Source organism: Danio rerio, chromosome 14, assembly GCF_049306965.1.
Source record: "Danio rerio strain Tuebingen ecotype United States chromosome 14, GRCz12tu, whole genome shotgun sequence".
Taxonomy (NCBI): domain Eukaryota; kingdom Metazoa; phylum Chordata; class Actinopteri; order Cypriniformes; family Danionidae; genus Danio; species Danio rerio.
Window position 1 is genome coordinate 28,450,791 of NC_133189.1, and position 22,354 is coordinate 28,473,144.

Consider the following 22,354-nt stretch of genomic DNA (forward strand, 5'->3'; position numbering starts at 1 on the left):
CGCCGAAGCAGCAGTGCAGCGATAGTTTCGGCGCTGGGTCTATTTTTGATGCGCTGCTCACGCTCAATTAAAGTGACAGTGCATTGATAATGACCAAAACACATTGAATGACAGTAAAAATGAGCAATTTTACCCAATAAATGCGTTAATAATGTCAAATGGTTTATATATAGTCATTCAAATGAACTTAAAATGATTAAAAACGGCAACAAGCATTTATTTAGGCCCGAACTACAAAACCAAATGTAAAACAATTTTACTATCAGTTTTGCTTAAGTTGCACACTAGTGTTGTAGGAGAGGGGAAATGGAATATTTACGGGATTTGTAGTCCATAGCGCAGTGTATTGTGGGTAGTGTAGTTCGACACGCATGCTGGATTATGTGAGCTCGCTGTGTTTTGTGCAGCTGAGCAGAGCAAGAAAGTTTTAATCGGCTTTGTTTATGTTCACTCGAATTATTCCTACCGGGAGCTGTTTGCACTGTGAACCTGACAACATGAAAATAAGTAAAAGAATGGCATGCATTGGTTACTTTTGTCCGTCTCATCCTCTGCACGAGCATGAATTAACGAGCTGTCATTCTGCTGCTGGACATCACTGAAGCGGAGAAAGTAACACTAGTTTGTATAAATATCATTATTACTATATTGTATAAATATGATTATAACTAGGTCTACAGCAACCTGATAATCAAAAAACAAATGACATGATAGCACTGGCGATTGTCTTCTGACTGTAGACACTTCTCATTTAAGTTAGCTTGAGAAGCAGACAGTACTATTTGATCTATAAAATTTGTAAAATAAACATTTGCAGGTTAAAGAAACAGCATAGGAGGGGCCTTGGTGCAGATGAAAAGTTTAAAAAGTGTATTTGTATATAGAGAGACATGGGCAAGTAGATAGAATAGACAGAGATAGGTTGATCTCTGCAGCAGCTGCCAAAGAGCTGCGCGCTGCAGACGCAGCTGGTGTGAAAGGCAAACGCCTGCGTGCTGCTACTGCTCGACATACGCACTGCTCACGCTCTGCTCACGCGCCGCTGACGCTTGCGGTGTGAAACAGGCGTTAGTCGGAGGTGCAGACGGGGGTGGAGCAGCTCTCGTAGACAGGTGCTCTGACAAGCAGTGGATGTGGATGGTTCGGCGTTGGGAAGCAGTCTTATGGCCCCGCCAATAGATGACTCATCACATCCGACTGCACCACCATGACTTCCTGAGTGAATGTACCAACGGTGTCGCCAAACAGGCCAGCCTGGGATATGGGCGAGTTAAGAAAGCATAATTTGTCAACTTTGCGCACATCTTTTCTTCAGGTTTAGCCAGAGGAGGCGTTCCTGGACCACTAATGTGGCCATCGTCCTTCCCTGGGCACATGCAGCGGACTTTTGGTCCATAGAGCTCAGTCGGTTGCGGTGCTTGTAACAAGCCTGGGTCAAAGCCACCCTCGTGCAGTTGGGCCAGCGCATGCGCATGGTAGCGCTGGTAGGTGGCCCTAGCGTGCACGGTTGGAAGCAACCTGGCCCGCAGCTGTGTAGGCTCTGGCTCCGGGACAGGAGACGAGGCTGACTCCACCAGGAAGAGACACCATGCGGGCCCTCAACGGCACTCTCAATCTGGGGAATTGACTCGTACCCTCATGGCTGCTCCACCATCAAGGGAGGTGAGGGCAGAGGTGCACGCAGACCTCAACTCACTGATTTAGCGCTCACGGGATCAATTGATTACGCACAGAGACAGGGTGCTTTGGCACCTCAACCTTTTGGGGCTTCAGGTCAACCGAGAAAAAAGCAAGCTCAACCCGTACAGAGGATCTGTTTTCTCAGGTTGTGCCTCTAGAACAAGTGTCCAGGCATGTCATCGTTTTGACGACTTCTTAAAGTTGCGCCGGGGGGCTGTGTGATGCAGGCATGCAGCTGTGGGTCCGTAGGAACCTGTTTGCATTGGCGTTTTAATCACCTGGAGCTGACGGCAGTGTATCTCGCGATACTAGAAGGAAAACATGTCAGGTCAGGATGGACAGCACAGCAATGTTGGCGGATATCAACCACATGGGAGATATCCACTTTCTCCACATGTCTCAGCTTACTCGCCGTCTGCTCCCCCAGAGTGGTACACGGCGGAATTGCTGCATTCCATTATTTGTGATCTGTACAACAAGCCCAGCCTTCTTGTAGATGTGCACAAAGTAAACAGTACAAAAAATTTACCCTAAGTTAGGGTTGTCGCGATATCATTAATTCACATTACGATACTATACCAGCTGAAGTATCTTGATGCCAAGTAGTATTGCGATACTGTAATTCATAACTCAAATCTATGAAATAAAAATTCATAATTCCCTTATTATTAAAAAAAGTGCATAAGTTATTTTTATTTATTTTGTAGATAACTGATCAATAAAAAAATACATTAAAATAAAGATACAAATTTTACAGAACGAAATTCATTACAAAAAGAGCAAATTCAGTGGTTAAATTGTTTCAATGTTTCCTGTTGCTCTTTTGGGTTCTTCATCTATTGTTTTTGTTGTTGTTGTTTTTTTGTCTAATCAGGTAACAATCCAAAGTAATTCAAAAATGCACTTTGTGAGTTATTCTTTTTAAGAGATTGTTACAGTTGTTGTAGCTACTGAATCATATTGACAGGAAGAGAAAAGAACTGATTCAGTTGTGCATTCAAACTGAAGCATCAGAAAATGTGCAATAGGCTACCATAAAATTCTAAACAGTTTTGCAATCTTAAAGTGCTCCAAAGCATATTCAAATAAAAAGATGTATTGTTGCACAAACGTGTGAGCATTTTAGTGACTTATGTGCAACATTATGTATTGTAGATCATTGTAATCAGACCATTAATCACAAAACTACCGTTTACAAACTACACTGGCACCGCCAGTATTTTCAACATAGGCTTATTCTGAAAATGTAGCCCTATATCCGTTTCTGGAGACCGCAAATTATGTAGCCAGAGGTATGTATGGCTGCATTTTATTTTTTTAAACGAACAGAACGCAGTATGACGCCGTTCATTTTCTCACTTACCAGCTGACCACTTACCTCAGTATAGATAGCTTTCCCGCAGTAACCAGTTTGTCCCGTTAGATATCCAAATACATCGGCGGACTTCGGGTAAGGAGGAGGGTGGGTCAGTCAATCAGTCATTCAGTCAGTCATTTAAACAGTCAAATAGTCCGTCAACTCTGGTTGATTATTGAAAGAACAGCAGGCGTGAATGGCACTCACGAGAGAAATTTGCGATCTCAAAAAGCATACACAGCGGTCTCTCGTGGATTCACAAAAAACAAAAACTGCAAAAAACGTACCTCCTGGGAGTTAATGCATGGTCTCCAGAAATGTATATAGAGGTATGTTTCAGAATGAGCCTGGGTTGAGTATTTTGGAGCCATAGTATCACGATACTACCATAGTACCGGTAAACCACGCAACTCTACCCTAAGTATTGTATTTTAAATTTGCTAATTGTAGACAGTGTGTGCTATTGGATTTCTCAACTGAAACGTGCAACAAAATGTAACAAAGACTTGATTTAGACTACAATAAGATTTTGATCTGATTAAGCATTTGAAGCCTTAAAATGTTCCCCTCTTTAGCTTACTCACTAGGTGTTGTAAGAGAGTGAGTGTGTTTATGGAGATAAATGTGAATTCTAACAGGTTTAATAGGTTATGGCAGTACAACACCCAGAATTTATGCGATCAGCCATGCATCTCCTTAATCACCTAGACTTGCATCATTAAAAAACTATAAATACCTGCTCCAGTGTGCAAAAATAGACTGTTAAATCCAGATTTATTGACCAATTGGCTGATTTTGAAGCGTTTTTATTTGTTTTCATTTAGCCAGTTTCAATAAAATCCAGTTTTGACAAGTAGTCGACAAGGTGGCTAGAATGCAGGTGTTATTCCCTTAATGTGATTACAGCGAGAGTGAACTGTGAAGTTCCTTAAACAGCTCAACAGATGGAGAAAAGCATGGCATCAAGAAGATGGTGCAGGGTGTCACGGCCTGGCACGAAAATCTGGAGACCAACAATCAGCAGCTGTGACACGCACAAAACTTCAATGACCCGGAGATGTAAGCGTGACTAAAAATACCAAGAGGAAAAAAAGAACTATTAATAACTTAGCCGTGAGAGGAAGGAGTGAATTACTGCAACAATGAGCCATGAGACACACACATGCACTTGGACCTTGAAGCGACTGGGGTACAAAAATTGGTACCAGCTGTCTAGCCTGCAAATATGTTGCTGTGGAAAGGCAAAAGTGTCCAAATGTGAGGAATTAATCATTTACTCATAAAATCTGGCCACTTAAGAAACCTCAGGCACTCCATGTATTTGCTTCCATTTATGTGTGGTGGTTCTGGCTCTGCTCTTTCTGCATCAACTTTGCTATCCAGTTTTGCATGGGAATGCTGAGCCGAGGGGGAGATGTGAGAACCGTACCACCTACATGCCAGGTGCTTTACAGCAAGTGACACGAACAGCTTAACACCGTTTAAGCCAGATCTCCAAACAAAGGTTGACAACCGTTTACAACAGTACACTGAAGAACAACTGTTTTGCTTTGTAGGAAGTTGTGATCACTTTTAATACAAGAAGAAAATTTACTAGAGTGAATCCTGCAAAATAACATGCATTTACTATAGTTACTGTTCTAAAAAGGTTAGTAGATCGATTAAGGTGATCTTTCGGTCTCAGCCATTTCAATCCCTTTCATTTATCTTCAGAACACAAATGAAGATCTTTTCTGATCATTTCTGACTGACTCTGTATCAACACAGCAGAGGCTAAGCACATGCTTGTGGAGGCGTGAAGCTTTTCCTGGTAACGTAGAGCCGATTCAAAAATCACAGCACAATATGTTAGCTGACCAATCAGAGCCTCTTGAGGGTGGGCCTTTCAGAGGAACTAGGAAATGCGAAAATTGTTTTCATGTTAGCTGAGTAGCTGTATATAATGAAAGTAAGTGAACCATGAGCACACGTTGCTTTTTATCTTATAAACAAAACCAAGTCATAAAAATAAACTCTGGATCACCCTTTAAAATGACAGCGTAACTAATGAAAAGCAAATATACATTTACATTTGTCTACAATGAAAAGAAACTTACAAATGTGATTTGGCCAATAGAAATGAGTAAATTCACCCTGAATGCAACAATATACAGACTATTGTGTGTACATATGTATAAATTAAAAAATAGTTCAAGTCTCACCAAGTACATACTGAATGCCTTTCTTTATAGTCTGAGTTGTAATGGCTCACTCTGACTCAATGGATTCCTTTCCCAAGTGTCAAGCTCTTTCAATGACTCAGAAATCGTAAAATAAGTGGTTTTCTCCTGTGTCATATGTAGCGTTGACCAATGCCTTCCATTTCACAACCTCTGGCTTGCCTGACTTTACATATCAAACAGCTCCACTCATGGGGATGGCATGAAAAAGTGCTAAAGGCAAATTTTACATCAAAAACTATACAGTATATTACACATAAGTCATTCTGAGCTGGCCTATTTGGCCGGGAGATGAGTTGCTACATTTGCTGAATTGATGCCTCGGTATCCATAAAAACCTGGCAGACACTGCACTTATATCTAGTGACTTACTCCCAAACATTCCAGGAAAAGCAGGCCTGATTTCAAAGAAGGACTTGTCACACATCTCTATTTAACACAGTGAAGGGGTGACATGATCTCAGCGTTAACTCCAGTGACTCAGTGCTTTTGCTGAAAAAAAAAATGTCAGTCTTTCATATGCGCACACACACACACATCATATAAACACACACATCGGAGCATCTGTGAGTCTTTGGTTTATGGGTCTAGAGCCGCTCCGCTGCCTGAGAGGACTCTGTTGACACGACTGTTTTATAAGTCAATAAAATATCATTCAGAATCACTGGGCTCTTGTATAACTTGAAAAGCCACATCTGTGGACCGTTGATCTCTCATATGAGTCCGCAGGGAATTGGTTCAAATACTACAGGCTGCACAGACCCCCATAACTTACATCTGAGAAATCTGCCCTTTCTAATTAAACCCTCTGTTACTCAAACACAGCTGAGGTTTGAAAGCAGTCCTGCTTATCCTGCAGGTTCAAGGTCTGGTGTTCGGCAAAGGAAAATGACACGCTACACCAGTGTGTGCTGTACACTTGTAAAGGGCTGTTGATCCAGTTTTCATTATGTAATACTGCATCGATTTGAGTCCAAATAGAAAATTATCAGTGTGCTGTGCAGTATCTGTGCATGAATTCAACAAGAGTTGTTTACATGCGTTCACCATTGTTAAAAAATGGATTTCTAAAAAAGCTATTCAAGTCAAATGCTTTTCCAGACTGCATTTATTTAATCAAAAATACAGTAATCTTGTGAAATGCTATTAGATTTTTAAATAACCGTTTATGCGAACATATTTTAAAATGTGATTGTGAATTTTCAGGATCCATTATTCCAGTCTTCAGTGTCATTTGATAATTCAGAAATCACTCTACTGAGCTGATTTATTACCTAGTAATCTAATCCGGTTGAATGAGTCATATGACATATTCCTGATTTGAATCCAACTTGTTAATTACAGGGTGCACAATGTGTGATTTATGGTAGCCCTTTAATCTTATTTCTTGTTAGACTGTACAAACTATTCTTTGCCGTTTCTAAACATTGACTTAATTAGAATTAAGCAAAATTTACCTTATTAAGTTTAGGCGACGCAGTGGTGCAGTAGGTAGTGCTGTCGCCTCACAGCAAAAAGGTCGATGGGTCGTTGGTTCGAGCCTCAGCTGGGTTAGTTGGCGTTTCTGTGGGGAGTTTGCATGTTCTCCCTGTGTTCACGTGGGTTTCCTTCGGGTGCTCAGGTTTCCCCCTACAGTTCAAAGACATGCGGTACAGGTGAATTGGGTAGGCTAAATTGTCCGTAGTGGATGAGTGTGAATGAGTGTGTGTGGATGTTTCCCAGAAATGGGTTGCAGAAAGATGGGTTGCGGCTGGAAGGGCTTCCGCTGCATAAAAACGTGCTGGATAAGTTAGTGGTTCATTCCGCTGTGGCGACCCTGGATTAATAAAGAGACCAAGCCGAAAATAAAATAAATGAATGAATGAATGAATGAAGTTATGTTTAAGTAAAATAGTTTGGTAAGAATTTTAAAGCTTTCTTTGCAATCCGCTTGTTAAGTGTGAAGTCACGCAAAGCGGCTTCAGGGTCCAAGCGCTTTATCAGATTGAATTGGAAGACTCATCAAATAGTAATAATAAATGTTTACAAAGCGCTGTAATACTTTTGAAAATCACGATCAATGTATATATATATAATGCAATATATATGTCCATGCCTAATATCCGATGGCCAGAAAGTGATAATTTTTAATAAATTGGTAAAATTTTGGTGTTTGTGATGCAGCAAGTCCAGAGATTGTTGTGTACAGCATGATTTTATAAAAAACTCACTTTAAACAGCACCTATGGTAAAAAATCTACTTTTCAAGCTGTTTTGACAGATGTTTGTGTAGGTGTAGTGTATAGACCATCATATTGGGGTTATATAAACGCACCTAGTCCTTTTTTTTTTATTTAACAACATAAAAACCAATTGGAGCGGTTATCAGAGCGACTTTAACTTGACATAGGAGTGCGGTCTCCCCACCCACCGAATTGATTGACAGCTGTGTGTATTAACATGTCTCGGTAGTCACGTGTATAATCATGTAAACAAGACCAGACGTGCACAAAGCAACCAGGAACTTTGTAACGACATTGTGTGTGATTCATCGATGCAACTGCACAACAAAAACTCATTGGTAAAGTTCTTACTGTAGCATTTCTCACAAACGCTATGTGAGATCCTACTTTAAATCTGTTTGATATAAGGCGGATAGAGCAATTGCAGCATTATGGATGTGACATACAAAATAAAAATTCCAAACATAAACTGACAGAAATGGCAGTATAGGTTACGGTTATTTTGAAATTATATTGAAATTCCTGTTTATATTTTCCAAAACAACTAACCACAGAGTGATGGGATCAGAAAAATATCAATCTGTAAACATTTTTTATATTTTAAATGAGGAAAATAAACATGCGTTATAGATGTGACTAAAAATGTCTGCGAGTGTACAGTATACAACATACTTTATAGAAATTCTGTGAATTAAATTGCACAAATTATTTAACATTTTTGAATTTATGAGGAAAAAGTGTCGTTATGGATGTGACAGACTGAGAGACATTTTTAAATATTTTAATGGACAGTAAAATACTTGTTTACACATTTTTAACACATTTACACATTTTGCACGTTTGGCAGAATGGACTGTACCTCGCATTCGTTTCATGCAGATCCCAAAACCAAAGAACTTTTGTTTTCAAGTGTAGTTGATTTTAAAGTACAGGTTTTAAGCTTTTGTCTGTGAAGCAAGTATTCACTGAGATTCCAGTGCGTTTGTTGACCACAAAAACTGCCGTTAAAGCACACGTCTGGTTTAAAACTTTCCCACAGAGAATCATCAGTCTATAGAGATTGATGATTAGCTCCTGTACTAGTAGGCGGGGCTTCATTCGCCATATTGACATTACACTTTTTCCCATTCAAAACTGAGTGACGCATCTTGTGTATTCTATAGACTTTGGTTTTACTTAAAAAATAAAATATGTAAGCAATACAGTAGATCTCCTGTTACTGAACACAGAAACTTTAATACTACAAAATACACAATGACAGTGAATGAATTTGTAATTTTACAACTCCATATGTCAATAAACCGAAAATTACTAACCCTCACAACTTGATCAGTCATTACAAATAAAACTGGAAAACGACAAAAATAATTACATGATGAGATGCCTGCATCAGAAAGAGTAGGTTTACTTAATTGTATTACTTTTCCAATTCTTCAAAACAAATCATTGTAAACATAACAAACAATTACAAGTGTAACACACTTATAAGTTCAAGCTTTCATTTTTTCAAGCTTCAACTGTGTACTTATATAAAATTGTATTTGTTTTTATTCTTGCCTAAATAAAGACATAGTTACAACTTTTATCATAGCTTGTTGTAAAAGGAAAAATGGATGGAAAAACTGAGCAAAAATGATCTGTAGTAAAAATTTCTTGGGTTCTTAAAGTCTTGCTTTGTTGGTTGTTAACAGACATCAGGACTGTGCCTCAAAACAAAATGATCAAAGATGAAACCAGTGAACATCAAACTACAAAAGACTACTAATTTTTGTCTAGGACCAGAGGAATCTTTTAGGATTTGAAAAGATGGAGAAATCATAGTCATAATTCCATAGTATGCATCTGGATTTTGGTGTTAAAAAGTAAAACAAGGGTCGGCAAAGTAGCTAAGTAGTTGGAACTGTTGCTTAATCAAGAAGGTTGCTGGTTCGAGTTCCAGCTGGAACTGGAGTTCCCAGCTGGAATTTGTATGTACTCCCCATGTTCCCAAGGGTTTCCTTCGGCTGCTTGGATTTCCCGCACAATCCAAAGACATGCGATGTAGGTGAATTAGGTCAACAAAATAGTGTATTAAATGCGTGTGTGAATGCGAGAGTCTATGGGTTATTCCCAGCACTGGATTGCGGCTATAAGGGCATCCACTGCGTAAAACATAAATAAAACTTTGCTGGAATAGTTAGCAGTTCATTCTACTGTGGCGACCCCTGATAAATATGGGATTAAGCCAAAAGAAAATGAATGAATGAATGAATGAATAAAAAAATAGAACAAATGAAAGTTTAACTGGAAAACACCTCCAGTTAACTTTGGTTCCCTAAGAGAGATGTCAGTAACAAGAAACTGCCATGGGCAACCAAACACTACTGAAGTAGGGTAGGACGATGTCGACCAATTTGGCATTGTATTTGTCTACTGTGAATCATCGCAATGGATGATGGAATCGTTGTCATAGGAGCTGGTGAATTAATTATTTATGAATACCTAATTAATACATAACGAACTAATTATTTGTAGCCTACCGTTTCAACTACCTGACCCACATGGTCTTTGTTGAACCCATAAATAAATCATAAATAAACAAAGATAAGATGCACACAAATTACCACCCGCTAATCACTTTTTCTGCGGGAGGTTGGTCGGTAAAAAAGGTGCAAGACCAACAGTATCTGAGGTTTTCACTAAAATTACTAAGTACAAGTGTGAAAGTGAAAGACTGAAGCAGTGTACTGATGCTGTGAGTCGTTAGATAGAGACAAGATTAATTAACAACTATTGTGAGACGCGATCCAGTGGTACATCCTTGATAAACTGTCCGACGTGCACTGCTCTCTGGAGCTCAGACGAGCGCATGACAGTGTGTGTATGTTTGTGGCCACGTGATGTGCGTTTTCAGCGGACGGAGGGCTGTTCAGAAATGCTAGATAAAACATGGTGTGGATGTGGATCATTTTCGTTCTAAAATGCCATTTTAACACTAAGTCGTATTAGTGTAAACAACAGTTTTTTGCGAGCGGGTTTGCAACAGGGGCGGGGTGGAGGATCGGCGATGCCCGCTCAGCATTGAGTTGTCTATTGGCCATCGTCTATCTGCCCAACCCTATACTTAAAGACTTGTTGAATCACTCCAGTCAAACTAGCCAACAATGTTTAAGTGCAATAAATATGAGTTGAGTTGAGTTACACTTTATTGTCCTTTTCGGAAAGTTGGTCTTGGACTCAAACTGCACATTTGTCTTGGACTCATATAACAACACATATTACAAAACAAAAGACAACATGCAACATTTTCCAAGGTAGTTTTTCATTTAAACGTATAGTCACTGGTATAAATTACTTCTTGTTTAAAGCAACTCTGTATCTCTTCCCCGATGACATACATAGGAAATTGAACATGATTTGGATCATTTGCTATTACTTGCACATTCCTAAAATTCATTCTCTCATCTCAGGAAGCCGAGGACACATGAGTAATTAGAAGTTCCTATGGGGAATGTATAAAATCCTGCTGTCACAATGATGGATCATGGCGGTGACTAGTATGTCATGTTTCATGTACATAACCAAAGAGACAGATGCTCTTGGCAACAAAGCTCAGGCCTACAGCAAGAAACACTTTTATTGTCTTATAATATGCCTTATTTGCTCAATGTCTCCCAATAGAATTGCTCAATGACATTCTGTGATGATTGGTCTGATGACCCAATCTTTTGTGACTGGTTTACTGCATGCAGCATATTTTGGAAAGGGAACATTTATGACTAAATCACTGGATTATGACTTATCAAGTGTTGAGGATTTTCTACAATGTATGAACAGACAACATGGCAACAACCCCATAAAAATTCTTAACATAATTGTGTACCACAAGTACAGGGCACGAGTTTAAGTGACTCTGGCCCGGCTGGTGATTCAGTATGGAAAGCATACACTGTAGTGTTATGACTTGTGCTTCAACAAAAAAACATAGTCCAAGACCGGTGAAGAAATTATGTCAAGGTATCCATAATCCTGGACCAGGCCATATCCTGAGCTGATGCTGTGGTGGTCATGGAGAAGTGGAGAGCATGAGACCACAGTGACAGACAAGTCTCTGCATTGATCCTGTGGGCCAGCCTGAACACCTACCGGTGACCTACTCACACCTGCAGGTTTCCACGATGGGCATCCAGCGTTCTTCAGATTCCGACGCCTACAGTAGACTGCAGCTCTGAACAAGAAGTTTGGCCAGAGGAAAAATGATCTTGCCAAACTGAGTCTGGTTTCTCTCTAGTTTTTTTCCTTCACTTTTGTCAATTGGTGAAGTTTGTTCCTCGCCACTGTTGCCACTGGCTTGCTTGTTGGAACTTGTAGAGCAGCGCATCGATAGATTTGCTCTTCAGTGTTTGGATTTTCAGCACTGAAATTGAAACCACAGTGAACTGAACTAAACTGAACTCTAAACTGACACAGTTCAATTTACTAGAACTTGTTGATGTTAAGCTGCTTTGAGTCAATTTACATTGTAAAAGCGCTGTATAAATAAACATGAATTGCATAATTGCATGGGCTCAAACACAAGCCTATGAGGGTGTTAAACACAAGCCTATGAGGGTGTTGAACACAAGTGCCAATTCCAAAGTGGGCAAGGTAGAAGGATGAGGAGGAATCAGCCTCATGGCTCTTTAAAAAGCATATGATCAGGTCATTTCTACTGACCGAGAGATTACCAGTATGTGAATGGAGGCTGCTATAATGGCTACAAACACTTTCAGTGAGGATGGCGTATGATCAAGAGATTTGATGTACACTTGCTCTTGACATTGGTGGGGACTGGTGAATTTAGCCCCACTCAGTGCTAAACTTGACTTTAAGTGACTTACACTTTTCTGAAAAGTAACTTATGTCCATTTTTTTTGCCATTCACACTTGCTTTTGACACCCACGTGTCACCCATATCACACATGAGCCTTGCACAGTAAAGCCTGATTTCTTTGTCAAGTGATCACAGTACCTCACAGCACATACCTTGCACACAGCTGTAAGCCTTGTATACACCTGAAAAAAATCGTTGCAGTTTTGGTGCTGCTAACTTCCAAACAAAGTCACAGCCTCTCACGTTACAGCAGGCAAAGGCACGGCCAATGACATTGCCCATATCTGTTTGGGGGAGGTAGGACTCAAGTAGAGAATGTGATTTAACTCTTTTTACAACACATTTTGAAGGGCGTTAAGTTTTTGCTGAGGACTATTCCATAATCAGTTGATATTGCTTGGAACATGCTAGTTCTACTCCCTTAAATATGACCACTTTTGAACCACTCTTGAAGAAAGGCAAGAATTATTAGTATTATGCAGCGGAATGGGTCTTCAGCCTGCAATTCAGGAAAATGTCTGCATTTAAGTGTGTAAAGCCATCAAGTAGACCAGGGGTGCTCAATCCTGTTCCTGGAGATCTACCTTCCTGTACAGTTTAGCTCCTACCCTGATCAAACCCACCTGAACCAATTAATTAGGACCTGAAATCCACTTGATAATTACAGACAGGTGTGTTTGCTAAAGGTTGCAACTGAAATCTGCAGGAAGGTAGATCTCCAGGAACAGGATTGGCCACCCCTGAAGTAGACATATCTCTGGATATCCACAGAAATTGTGTTCAAAGACCTCAGGGAGTCCATCTTTTAAAGGCAAGCCCTGCTGTGTGGCCAGACATAAGGCAACCATAACTTTGTATTCGAATGCCATATTGTTAGATTGGAAGAGCAGGTCTCTCTTCTGCGGGACAGTCCATGGGGAAGCTACCTGCATCTCCATCAGTTTTATAGACCATGGTGGATTGGGCCATTCCATTGCCCCAAACAAAACATGCTCTGTGTAAATTTCTCTCTAACCTTACTCTCTAAATGTTAATTCTCAAACCTTAGTGATTTATAAATGCTACTACCACTGTCAAGCAATCTGGCCAAGCATCCTCAGAAAGCATTTCAATGGAGGGATTTCCTCCTCCAAGAGACAGCATCAGAAAGCCACTTTGCTTACTTTTCAGGTCTTTGGTGTTTTTGAGCCCTGATGACATTTTAGCCATGTCTGTCTTGGCCTCACCATCAGTTTCTCCTCATGCTTTGAAGCAACAGAAAAACTGTACAGACTTTCCAAGACCTGAGGAAGAGCAGGAGTATGCAGGAGGGTTCACGTCAGTGCACTTTGGGAGGAAGTGGCTAAAGGATGCTGTTTCTTTGCTTCACCGTAGTGTGCCGTGAATGTCTCCACCCACCGCTCTGAAGATACCTGAGGGATTAAAAGGGTGCATTCATAACAGCCGTCTACTTGTGTCTTTTAACTCAGTCAGGTAATAACCTACCACCACCACATTTTGCAGTTTGATATTGATTGTGAGAATATTGTTGAGAAAATCACGTGAGGTCATCCTTGTTGTGTGAAACTCTCCGGAACACAATAGGAGAAGAGAAGATTGGAGTTCACTGGCTTGATTCAATCAGGGTTCAGCAATTTGAAAAAAGGCAAAAGAATTTACAGTATAATTATCTTAGTAACAATGAAAGTATTAAGTACAGGGGTTGGACATTGAGACCACAATAATTCATTAGTATGCAGTAGGGCCTTTTTTGTGGCCAATACAGCATAATTTGGGATAACAGTTACTGTACAAGTCCTGCACCGCAACCAGAGGGATTTTGACCCAATTTCCTTGCAGAATAGTGGCCAGGTCACTACGTGATGCTGATGGGAAAAGATGCTTCCTGACTCGCTCCTCCAAAATCCCCCAAAGTAGCTCGATAATGTTTGGATCTGGTCACTGTGGATGCCATAGGAGATGTTCAACTTAACTTTTAAGTTCATCAAAACACTCTGTCACCTGTCTTGCTTTGTGTTTATCATCTGGTGCATTGTCATCCTGATACATGGCACTGCCTTCAGGATACAATATTTGAATCGTTGGGTGCATATGGTCCTCCAGATTTATTCAGTAGTCTTTGGTAGTGACGTGTGCATCCAGCACAAGCATTGGGCCTAGGGAATCCCATGATATTGCAGCCCAAGCCATCACTGATCCACCCCCATGCTTGACTTGGGGCATGCAACAGTCTGGGTGGTATGCTTCTTTTGGGGCTTCTCTACACCGTAACTCTCCCGGATGTGGGAAAGACAGTGAAGATGGACTCATCAGAGAACAATACAGCCCAATCCCAATTCTACCCCTTAGCACTTTCCCTTACCCCTACCCCTCGTTTTGCGCATTCACGTCAAGGTGTAGGGGTTTCCCAATTCTCTTTAGCTTGAAGGCGTATGGCTAAGGGGAAGGGGTGAATAGCCCTTTGGAGAAAAAGAAAATTTATCAGAATACACCAGCTACAACGGCAGTATTGCTGAACCCAGAAGGAGATCCTCAAATTAATATTTTTTGTCAGCATTGCGAATTTTTACAACAAACAAGCACATGTTTTAATTTATTCAGAACAGCGTTTGTGTGTTACTGTTATGCTCTTAAAATAAAAATAAAAACCGCTGAATTCCGCAATCTAAAATCCCTAATAATAACTCATGTATAGCAGTTCCACAACATCCGGACACTCGATGACACGCAAATACCCTGTCAGAAAAGTCTTGTGGCTGGAAATGAGCTTTTTACAGTGTCTGCTATTTCGTATGTCTGCATGAATATGGCCACTATGTAAATACACAGTACAGTTACAATCTTATTGCCACATCATATCATTATAATAACATAATATATGCCTTCAGTGATTTCCTGAAGATAAATGCCAAAAAATAACACAACTAGAATAACCACAGCAGGCGCGATTGTCTGATCTCATATGAAGCAAGAGATCATGATGACATTTGATGATGTGTTCAGGTGCTATAGTGGTGTCCCAATTCTTAGGGGTAAATTTTGAAGCCCTTCCCCTTCACACGTTTTAGGGGCCAAGGGGATGGGGTAGGGGTACAAAAATAGAATTGGGATTGGGCCTAAATGTTTCACATTGTCCACAGGCCAAGATTTTCATTGCTGGCACCATTGACATTTGGCACTGGCATGAGAAACCAAAGGTTTGGCTATAGCAGCCCAGCCATGTTTATTGACCCTGTGGAGCTCACGATAAACAGTTTTGGTGGAAACAGGAGCGTTGAGTAGCACATTTAATTCTGCAGTGAGTCGGGCAGGCAGCTTTTGTTTTTTGGATACAGCACCCGGACATCCTTTTGTGACAGTTTCCTCTTGCATCCACAATCACTCCGGTTGGATGTAGATCGTCATTTTTGGTGGTATGCTGACATTAACCTGGATAATGTGGCTCTTGATACATGCGCCAGCTAGATGCGCACCAACAAAATGTCCTCTTTTGAACTCTGATTTGTCACCTGTAATGTTGTGTACATTACAATATTTTAAGCAAAACTGTGCTATTACTCTGCTAATTAAGCATTCACATTCTGCTCCTACTGGTGGAATGTGTAATCAATGAACATTGGCTACCAGGCTGGTCAAATTTAGACATGAAACCTCCAACACTGAATTGACCAGTGTTTCAGTTTCATTGTCTAAACCCTCTAAATAACAATGTTATGAGCTACATTTTAGGTGTTTAAAAAAAAAAAACTTTAAAAACTTTTAAAATCTCACTGAATCCAAACTTTCAAAGAACAGTGTGGCATTTCAGCTTTCCAGGAATCACACATAATTAAGCTTCTTTAGCAATGTGCAAATGCCTCTTATGTAAATCTTGTTTTACGGCATGTCAACAAAATTACTTCCTAGAACTGCCCTGATGAGCATGACTCTGCAACAACACTCAACAGCCACAGAGCAACTTGATTTCAAAAAGACCCTAATTAAACAAGAACACAGGTATTCATCTGATGATGCCACTAGCTAAAATAGAGGGCAAATTGACCGTGCTGATTCTGAAGGTGTCCTGCCATTAATGTTGCAAGAAGTTGTTGCCGCTCTTATAAATTAATTAATTACTGCAAAATCATCCAAGCCTCAAAAGGAGAAGATGAACAACAGCAATAAAAAAATGGGAAACAATTCAGAAAACAATCTTGGTCAAAGCTGAGGTCTGTTCATCATCATACTCACCGCCCTCACACTTTACACATTGCCAGTGCCTGTCAGATGCTTTTGCCCACAGCACAGTCCTCCCGCCACCTCGAACCCCAACAACTGTCCTCTCTTAGCCAGCTTCACAGCACCAGGAATGTGGAAGCAGCAAATATCTTCAGGGGAAGCGATGACAGATGGCCATCCTGAAGATAATAATTACCACATATTTCTCACTGCTATGCATGTCTCCAACGTGTCCCCATACACAGCACTATGGACTCCCACAGAGAATGAGAAATAGAGAGATATACACACAAGGATGGATGGATTTACACAGGAAGAGACAACTACATAAGTAAACTTAGCATATATTTTAAGTTTATAAAATGAGATATACTGTATGTGGTGTTTGCGGTAAGTTAAACTGTTTGATTTTGATAAAACTAGTGAATCTAAATAACATATTTGTCCATATTTCTTCATATGTATTTATTTATTTTCCTCAGAATGAAGGAAACATGTTTGTTGTTGGAGATTTGTTGCTGCCATCGAATCACACATTTTACTGTCTTTGTTCTTGTTGCACAACATTGCAACGATGTTGACATGGTGTTTATAGCCAGGTCTTTTTTAGTGAATAGAAAAAACATTTCATCTAGTGGTAATTGGTTGTTTATCAAGGCATGCTTTTCCCACCTTACTTAAAAACATTATTTAAACTGACACAGATTTAAAACACATGCAGATATTGTGTTTGTTGTTGCTGAATTACCTAAGACAAGATATATAAAGACACCACCCTCTTTGGGAATAGGGTAGGGAACAGCAGCTCATTTGCATTTAAAGAGACACAAAAAATTTTTTTTGCTTCTATTAAAAAAAAAAAAAGACATTTTACAGCAACATTACTTTTTGAAATTTGTTACTAATAATACTGACAGATTATTATTATTAATAATACTATTTGTATATAAACTCTTACTCAGTGTAGGATAAAGTTACTTTTAAATGTACTATATTGTAAACTGAAGTCACTAAATGCATTTCATAAGGATGCTCCAATACCGAATATCGATTCCTCTTCATAGTAATCTTTATGGTATAACTTTAACATTGCATAAAGCACATTTTCCTTCTAAGTATGATATTTAAGTGGAAATCTCCTTACCTAAGAGAATAACTCAAGGATGTTGCATATATCCCTCTAAACACTTCCCTTAGAACCATTTAGTGTGGACATGTCATGGTCAGAAGCCGCTTTACAGAAAAAAAGCGAGTTGCACACCGGATGCGCCTCAACATGATAAAACAGATTAAAAAATTTGGTTAGAAAAATGACTAAGAATGCAATTTGGAAACAGCAAATGATGGAAGAAGAACTTAACATACCTCAGTGAAGAAGTTTTGAGTGCATATACAAATACTTGTGATCAATTTACGAGATCAGCCAGATTAGCGAGTACAGATCCAGTTATAAAATGTGATTATCGGATGATACTGATTTCTGGACGATCGATTGGAGCATCCCTAGTGTTTAGTTATGCTTGGTTACTTTTTAAGGAAAGTAATATCAAAGTATGTGTACTGTTATTTTTTTCAGTTTTTTTAAAGATTAAGATAGGCTTAAGATTTTAATCCGCTTTTCTTTTTTTACCCAACACTGCTGTTAATTGATACCATATGTTTGTAGTACTATTCATTTAACTGAAAATCTCTGGGAACTAGGGACACTTTCAAATAGAAGTGCCTTTTGGGGAAACTATGGCCTCGTTTACACTAATTTAACTGTTTTAACTTCGTTTAAAAACTAAAATGATCCATGTCCACACTGGTGTTTCACCTTAGTGTTTCTGAAAAGATCTCCATCCACTCTATACTGCTGAAAACGCACATCATGTGACCACACACACACTCTGGCATGTGCTGCAGCATATGCGGACGTCTGAGCTCCAGGCAGTCAGTGAGTGCTGTGCGCATACCTCCCCACGGGAGAGCAGCACGCGTCAGACAGTTCATCAAGCATATAACGCTGGATCTCATCACACTATACTTGTTAAACATGATATTTAATTCATCTTGTGTTTATCTAACATCTCTTTGTTCTTTTGAATCTATTAGTTGTTCGCAGGTAATGTTTTTTGGCTGAGTGCAAAGATAAGTTAATATATTAGTCTATGTAACCACGTATACTGATTCTGCACTTTTGACTGATTGCTATTTTGCATAAACTTATTGTACTTTTATAATAGTCATTAATAATTAGTAAAACTATTATTCAGCAATAGAAACATTTTATGTTTCATATCTTTTCCAATGAAAATAAAAGGAGACAGTTATGTTATAGGCTCCGTTTTGTTGTAAATATGCGTACAGTAAAGATGACGGTCCTACAAATACATAAGGGTAATGGAAATGACATTATAAAGTACACTGTTCCCTTTGAAGATTTAGTCGACATGTCTCGGGAGTTTGTTTTCCATTTCAAACTCTGAACTTACACGGAAAGGATGCAAGACTAGACTTTGTGCACTAGCCTAATATTGAGGCATTAGACCCAATCTGTTAGGCGAATGTCTGCAGTCACGCCTTCGTTTTCAGATGTCCCCATTTTTCCCCATCCACACTGACACGGAGCAGCACCGTTTTAAAATGAAAATGGCCTCTTCATTGTTTTTAAAATGCTCCTTTTTCTGCGTTTGAAAACTCTGGGGTAGTATGGGCGGAAGGCATAACTGTAGCAAAACTTGGGCAATTTAAAACTAAAATGTATTAGTGTAAACAGGTCCAAGTAAGTTCCTACTTCTGAATATTCAATCATAATATTAACCACCAGTGAGTTAAGTTTATTGTCTTGTTGGTTTTTTTTTCTCAGTCTCCAGGATATGCAGTCCTATCAGTTGCCATTGGTTTCACCTATAGTATAACATTCCATCACCATTTTAAAAGACACACAACAAAAACGCAGCCTAGCTCCTAGAACCTTCCGTTTCCAGTTGTTAATTATGTTGAAAACTATGCTCGATGTCACTCTCAGCTGGCTTATGTCACTTCCAATCCCCAAATAACAATGCACATGCAACCAAGATAATGGCCACAGGGGACATTTAATTCACAGGGACCTGTCTGGTGGGTGGTCCAATAACTACTCAGTGCAAAATCCATTATTTAATTCATATAAATATCATTATAATAAATGGAATCATTAAAAAAAGAAATCAAGATTAATTAAAATTACTATTGTTGATTGAAACAAGCCTTATAATGTATTGAAGGTGACCTGAGCTTGATAAACTCATGTCTTCCTTTTTTCCATGTCATGGTGAGATTAAATATAGTCCAGTGATATGCTCATTTCAGGTTAATACCTCTGATGTAAGTTCTTTCTTAGGAAGCGATGATAGACGATAAACTTTCACCTCTAGGCCAGGGACCCATATGACTCTGACTTCTTAGTACTTGCTCTGCTTGATTCATGTGGCATCTAATATCAGACTTGTGCTTCATCATAGCTTCTCTTTCACACAGACAACTTCATAGAAGCGAGAAACTACGACAAAAAACAAGGAGTCTGTCTTGATTTGTTTTATTAAATAGCTACTATTTATAAACATCATAGAAGAATCCACACATAGACAACTTTGACTTCTGACATATTGTGTGATTAGTGAAGACTGGACACGGCTGTGGGGAAAAAATGAAGAAGACAGAAGTGTCCAAAGCGCCTCATAATTATGAGGTAGCTTTTTGAATTCCTGTAGAAGCTCGCCTCACTGGGATCTTTATATCTGTCACAATGTCCAAGCTTGCTGCCTTTGGAAAAATTCAACATGTGCCAACAAAGGGAGAAAAGATAAACAAATGTCCGGGAGATCAAGATTATAGACTCAGCTTCCTCAAGTCTTGGTAAGACACTCTGTAAACTTTAGCACCACCATTGCAGCAAAGATGCCATAGTTTTCATAGCGCTGTTATGTTATTAGGGTGTCTTGTGATGCATTTCGGAATCAGGTTGATATGACTGACCTATCATTATACAGAGTCAGTCTGGACTCTTATCTGGACATTTCATCCGTCACAAATTGGCACATTTGATACATTCCCATCCATTATTAAATTGCAAGTCTGTGTGGAAAATATTTTTGAAAACCTTCGAGCCTGAAGGCTGATGTGAAATGCAAAGATTGTGCCAGCGTATATATGGGGGGAGAAGCAACTAGTAATATTCATGGTTTTCTCTGTATTTTCTCAAGCTTTTGTATAATAATAAGACTTTATTAAATCTAAATGTGTGATACATTTCATTGTAAATGTCAGAGACGTAGAGGAGTTGGCCCACAAAATGTTTTGTTTTACGGTTTCACAGAACTCATTGCTAATCTTCAGTAAGCAATATTTCAGTAGTTTTCTTTGGTCAGCATCCCGCTTTTGCACTTTTCAAATGATAAAGCCAGGCAAATGAAAAGAACATATTTTTAACAAGGAGGAAAACAAGGGCATGTTTGTTCTGAGAGTAAAGCAAAAAAAGAACTCTTGAAGTAAGGTTTAGAATTTCTGGAATTAAATTAAGAAATGTTTTTTCACAGAGACAAAAATAGACCTGAACAGGACTGTATTTCTCACCTTGATCAAAAAGGAGTAATAAAAAGAAGTTGTCATCTTTAAAAGAAAGTTTGCAATTGTCTGTTGATATTACTATTATTCCAAATACATAAGCCCTCATTTACTCACATTCAAGAGTTCACACTTAAGGCTAATTTATACTTCTGCATCAAGCGCATGCGTACGCTACGGTGCAGCCTACGTGTGGATACATAGCCCCGCCGTGGCCCTCGGGAACATTGACCTGCACCTCTCAAAAAATGTAACTGCATGTCACAACGATGTGTAGCGCAAGCTCTGTGATTGGTCGGCTTAGTAACGCTGATGAGTGTGGGCGGAGGGGAGAGCTGCGCGAGCCTGATGTAGCGAGTGTTTACAAGTGTGGAGTCCCGTGAAATATTTCCGGATGGAGACTGTTGTTTTGTGTTTACCTTACGATAAATGTTTTTGCACGTCTGCTGATTCCAGCCTCAAAATGAACGAGTTTGAGCCACTTGTACATTAAGGAAGGGTTCAGAAAAAAACAAAAAAAACAGTGAAGAAACTCAACACAGAGGAACATAAACACCTACTGCCGGCTAGTGTTATACAATCTGAGGTGTTATTGCAGAGCAACAGAAACAGTGCGTTAAAGTATAAATGCACAGCTACGCGCACTGCATGCGGCATAGGTCATGTCGATCACTTGATGCAGAAGTATAATCCAGGCTTTAGCTGAAGATTGATTATAAAGTGTGTTTGGCATCCTGTCCGGGAAGAGAGCCTTTAGCTCATAAAATCCTCTGTTCTGTTTGTAAGGCAAGAGGGGAGTTTGAGCTCAGGTAGGTCTCAAGATCTCCCCCGCTCATTTATGGCGAATGGCAATTACAAATTTCTTGTTAAGTGGTGTCAATCAGTGGTGTCAATTTGGTTTGGTCAATTCACCTATGTCGCATGTCTTTGGACAGTTGGAGGAAACCGGAGAAGCCGGGGAAAACCCACGCGACCATGGGGAGAACATGTAAATTCCACACAGAATCGAAGTCCAAGTAAGGATTTGAACCAATGACATTTTTGCTGTGAGGAAACAGTGCTAAACACTGGGCTGCCGTGCTGCCTTATTAAGGAATAGAAGGAAGGAGTAGGGGTGGAAGGGGGGATTCTTCAAGACGAAGATAACTAAGGTAAGAAACTGATTATTTATAGTGAGTTAGGAATCATTCAATTGATGAATCCTGTGTTGCTAATGCAG

General features: G+C 39.5%; 2 long non-coding RNA genes across 4 annotated transcripts in view; both read right to left on the bottom strand.

Annotated features, from left to right (window-relative positions):
* LOC141377517 (uncharacterized) overlaps positions 1 to 22,354 on the bottom strand; it is a 143,204-nt gene that overhangs the window by 29,102 nt on the left and 91,748 nt on the right. The gene's annotated exons all lie outside the window — the stretch shown is intronic.
* The window catches only part of LOC141377519 (uncharacterized), a 58,637-nt gene that overhangs the window by 5,730 nt on the left and 30,553 nt on the right, over positions 1 to 22,354 (bottom strand). Inside the window, exons 3-4 of one of the 3 annotated variants that reach the window (XR_012389757.1) lie at positions 16,561 to 16,727; positions 10,642 to 13,742 (exon numbers count right to left, since the gene is read on the bottom strand). This is a non-coding gene — a long non-coding RNA (uncharacterized lncRNA). Of the gene's footprint in view, positions 1 to 3,058; positions 3,099 to 6,713; positions 6,886 to 10,641; positions 13,743 to 16,560; positions 16,728 to 22,354 lie in introns of those variants that run through there. The other 2 variants (XR_012389758.1, XR_012389755.1) reach the window with 2 other exon arrangements.